We start from the raw sequence: 4,827 nt of genomic DNA on the forward strand, positions 1-4,827 counted from the left end.
CAAATCTATAAACTCAAGATTTGGGGTCCACCTCTATGTAATGAAACTTTTTAATTATAAGGAAGAAAGTTGTAAATCCTTAAGAAGAAATAACTAAGATGGATGTTAATGTTGCCATGGAATTCACATAGATGAAGAAATAATTACGGAAATCCTCAACAAGCTCTCTTTCGATTCAAATGTGTTATGAAGTCTTGGATGACATTGATCAACGAATCAAACATTATAATGAAGAATATCAATTATGCCAAGAATAACCAAAAATATCAAAAAAAATATCTTAATGACAACCTTTCCTTCCAGTATGGTCTTTCAGAATTGCTTTAAAAGAACTCATGCCCATATCAATGAAGTTAAACTAAATTAACTTAACTTATGACTAGCTTTTAAACATTGATATAGCTTAAGATTAGTTATATTACTATAAGCTTGGATTTCATGATACTCCCAATATTTTTTAAGAAGTGTAATTTTTAATGCAGTGCACACCTTTTAAGAAAATATTTAAGATAATATAAATTATAATTTCCACTATAATCCTCCGTTAAATTAGAAATATAACATTGTTAGTAGTGAACTCATCTCCTAGAAAATATAAAACTTCAATAAGGAAAAGGGAAAATATTACGAAAATCTATCCTATCATTTGAATAATTGAAATATTTTAAGCAATTAAAAGAGATTAAAAAAATACAATTATTGTAAAATAAAATGAGTTACATGTTTCACGTTCTTGAATCAAATCACATTCCATTTCCAAGAAAACAACTCAACTGTTTTCAAATTTTAACTTCTAAAGTAGATTGTGATTTATTCATGAAAATGTGTATAAATATGGTTCAATATATTTTTCCAATCCATCGGTCAACCAATTATTTTTACATTTAGTTTAAGGGAAGATGAAATGGGGGACGATGGAATGGGGGGAGGAGATAATATGGTGAGAAATTGAATCCTCACTAGGTGAAAATTTCTACTATGATTTCTTTGGATGGGATATGAAACAAAAATCCTAGCTGTTGGCATTTAAGACATTTTATCATCATATACATTCACAAATTACAATATCACTTATGTTTTTGCTCGTGTGAGTAGAAGAATATTTGAAAGAAGAAGAGAGATATAGCTTAAGCTTATTTTGTATTTTCTAATTTGTATTCATGCATTATTTTTTGCCAACAAATTTTATATATGAAAGGATACTTTAAAATAAATATCCTAGAAAAATATGTAATTAAGGATAGGAGAGGTGGTACCTTTATTTCTAAAGTCATCATATTCACTAGAGCAAGAAAACATGTCAATGTTGCTGAAATTCCTACTAAATTTAATTTTTTTCCAATAGCATTCCAGAAACCTTCTCTTACCAATATACTATAAAAACATTGTACAATTATAATTTAATTCTTTTTATTTCATCTTAACATATATTACCAACAACATTTTCAATCCCATGTCACCATAAAAGGATAACATATATCAGGTAAATCCAAAGGCTACGATTATGTTGTCACGACCCAAAACCGAGCCGCGACTGGCACCCACACTTACACTCCTATGTGAGCGAACCAACCAATCTAAACCCAAACATTTCATTATAATATCAACAGAAAGTAATGCAGAAGACTTAAACTCATTAATAAAAACCAATTCAATAACTTCTAAAATTCAAAATCTATTATTCCCCAAAATCTGGAAGTCATCACCACAAGAACATCTATGATCAAATTACTACTAAGAGTATTCTAAGAAGCTAAATAAACAAAATCTAGTCCATGCCGGAACTTCAAGGCATCAAGACATGAGGAAGAAGATCCAGTCCAAGCTAGAAGCATTAGCTCACCCTGAAATCCGGTGTAATGAAGACTGGCTAGAGTTGCGGTTGAGTTGAAGACGACGGTATGTTTGCTGCACTCCACAAATAACAAAGAAAACAAATACAAGTAGGGGTCAGTACAAAACACGGGTACTGAGTAGATATCATCGGCCAACTCAAAATAGAAAACAGTATATATCAGATAATATCATAAATCAACTACAATACTCAACGTGTAGCAACAACAAGTTCTATAATCATTAATAAGCACCGCCAAGTTCACACATGAGGACTCAAGCCTCAATACCATACTCATTTGGGAATTAGGTTCATTAGATTGAGTATATTAACATCTTTCAAGATTCTTTATCTTTATTCCTCTTGTGTCGGTACGTGACACTCCGCTCCCCTACTACTATGTGTCGGTACGTGACACTCCGATCCCCTAATTCTACGTGTCGGTTCGTGACACCCGATCCCCTAATTCTACGTGTCGGTTCGTGACACCCGATCCCCTAATTCTACGTGTCGGTTCGTGACACCCGGTCCCCCTAATTCTACGTGTCGGTTCGTGACACCCGATCCCCTAATTCTACGTGTCGGTTCGTGACACCCGATCCCCTAATTCTACGTGTCGGTTCGTGACACCCGATCCCCTAATTCTACGTGTCGGTTCGTGACACCCGATCCCCTAATTCTACGTGTCGGTTCGTGACACCCGGTCCCCTAATTCTACGTGTCGGTTCGTGACACCCGCTCCCCTAATTTCATTCTATTAATTCATCAATCCTTCTTTATACCAAGGCATCATCAACCCCATTACTTTAGTTCATCAAGCCTTCTTTTATACTAAGGCATCATCAATCTCATTAACAAAGTAGATTAGGGTTTTTCAAGATTTGGGATTCAATAGCTTCATCATGCTTATTTTATCACAATTATATACAAAATCACATCATGCATGCACACAATTAAGCATATAGAAGAGGTTATAATACTACCCAACACATATCATTCGATTTTAAGAGTTTAATACGAATAGCATAAACCATAACCTACCTCTACCGAAGTTGTGTGATCAAGCAAGCAAATTCTAAAAAATCCTTGCTATCCTCTTCGTTTCTCTTTCTCTCTACTCGTTCTCCCTCTTTTTCTGTTCTTTTTCTTTTTCTTATTCAAACCCTCTTTCTTTTACCCTAATTAGCATATAATTAAGTATAATGATGGTAATAATATCCAACTAATTAACTTATGGTTACCTCTTTTAACCCCCAAGTAATTAGACTTATTAACATTAACCCTCTAACTTTATAATTAAAGCAGGAATAGTCAAAAACGCCCCGTACATAACTAACAGAAATCCGACCCAGCCTGGGATTACGCAGCCTGTGACGGGCCGTCGTGCCTGCGACGGTCCGTCCTGCTGCTCCGTCACAGAGTTCAGAGACTCAATTCCACGAAAGGGTCTGTGACGGTCTGTCGTGACCACGACGGTTCGTCCTGCAGGTCTGTCGCCAATTTTAGAGAGTCGATTTCAGTACCTAATTTTCAAAAGTCTAAGTGTTCTGGAACGAGACCCCTGTGACGGTCCGTCGTGACCACGACGGTTCGTCCTGCAGGTCCGTCGCCAATTTCAGAGAGTCAATTTCAGTACCCAATTTTCAGAAGTCTAAGTGTTCTGGAACGAGACCCCTGTGACGGTTCGTCGTGCGCATGACGGTCCGTCGTGGGTTCCGTCGACTCACACAGTTTTTCCAGAAATAAAATCTGCTGCTCAAAACGACTAAACAGGTCGTTACAGTAGATACCAATTTACCCATCGTTCGTCCCCGAACGATCACGAGAAGAAAACAAGGGCGAAAAGGGAGTACCTGAATCTGTAAACAGGTGTGGGTATCTTTCTTGCATATCAGCCTCCTTCTCCCAAGTGGCCTCTTCAACTGGTCGATTCTTCCATTGGACTTTGATGGATGCAATCTCCCTTGATCTCAACTTGCGAATTTCTCTATCTAGAATGGCAATAGGCTCCTCCTCATAGGACAAATTTTCATCAAGTAGAACCGAATCCCAACGAATGATGTAGTTTCCATCTCCATGGTATCTTTTTAACATAGACACATGAAATACCGGATGCACTCCGGACAGCCCTGGAGGCAAGGCTAACTCATAAGCCACCTCTCCTACTCGCTTAAGTACTTCAAAGGGACCAATATACCTTGGGCTTAGTTTACCCCTTTTACCAAACCGCATCACCCCTTTCATGGGCGAAACCTTCAGCAAGACTTGCTCACCCTCCATAAACTCCAAGTCTCTAACCTTTCGATCTGCATATTCCTTTTGCCTACTTTGAGCCGCTAAAAGCTTTTCTTGAATAGATTTCACTTTTTCTAATGAATCCCTCAAAAGGTCAGTACCCCAAGGTCTAACCTCAAATGCATCAAACCACCCAATGGGAGACCTACATCTCCTCCCATACAATGCTTCAAATGGGGCCATGTCAATACTTGAGTGATAGCTATTATTGTATGAAAACTCCGCTAAGGGTAAGAAGCTATCCCAATGGCCACCAAATTCTATCACACATGCACGAAGCATATCCTCCAACACTTGAATCGTTCGCTCAGACTGTCCATCGGTCTGAGGGTGAAATGCAGTACTAAGGTCCAACCTAGTACCTAATTCAGCATGCAATGTTCTCCAAAACTTAGAAGTAAACTGCGTACCTCTATCTGATATGATGGAGAGTGGAACTCCATGCAACCGAACAATTTCTGAGATATAGAGTTTGGCTAACTTTTCTGCATTGTAAGTCACCTTGACCGGAATGAAGTGAGCAGACTTAGTTAACCTATCCACAATTACCCAAATGGAATCAAACTTACCCAATGTCTTTGGAAGACCAACCACGAAGTCCATTGCAATCCTTTCCCACTTCCACTCGGGAATGGGCATTCTCTGAAGTGTTCCTCCGGGCCTCTGGTGTTCATACTTTACTTGTTGACAATTTGGAC

Source organism: Solanum pennellii, chromosome 4, assembly GCF_001406875.1.
Source record: "Solanum pennellii chromosome 4, SPENNV200".
Lineage (NCBI taxonomy): Eukaryota > Viridiplantae > Streptophyta > Magnoliopsida > Solanales > Solanaceae > Solanum > Solanum pennellii.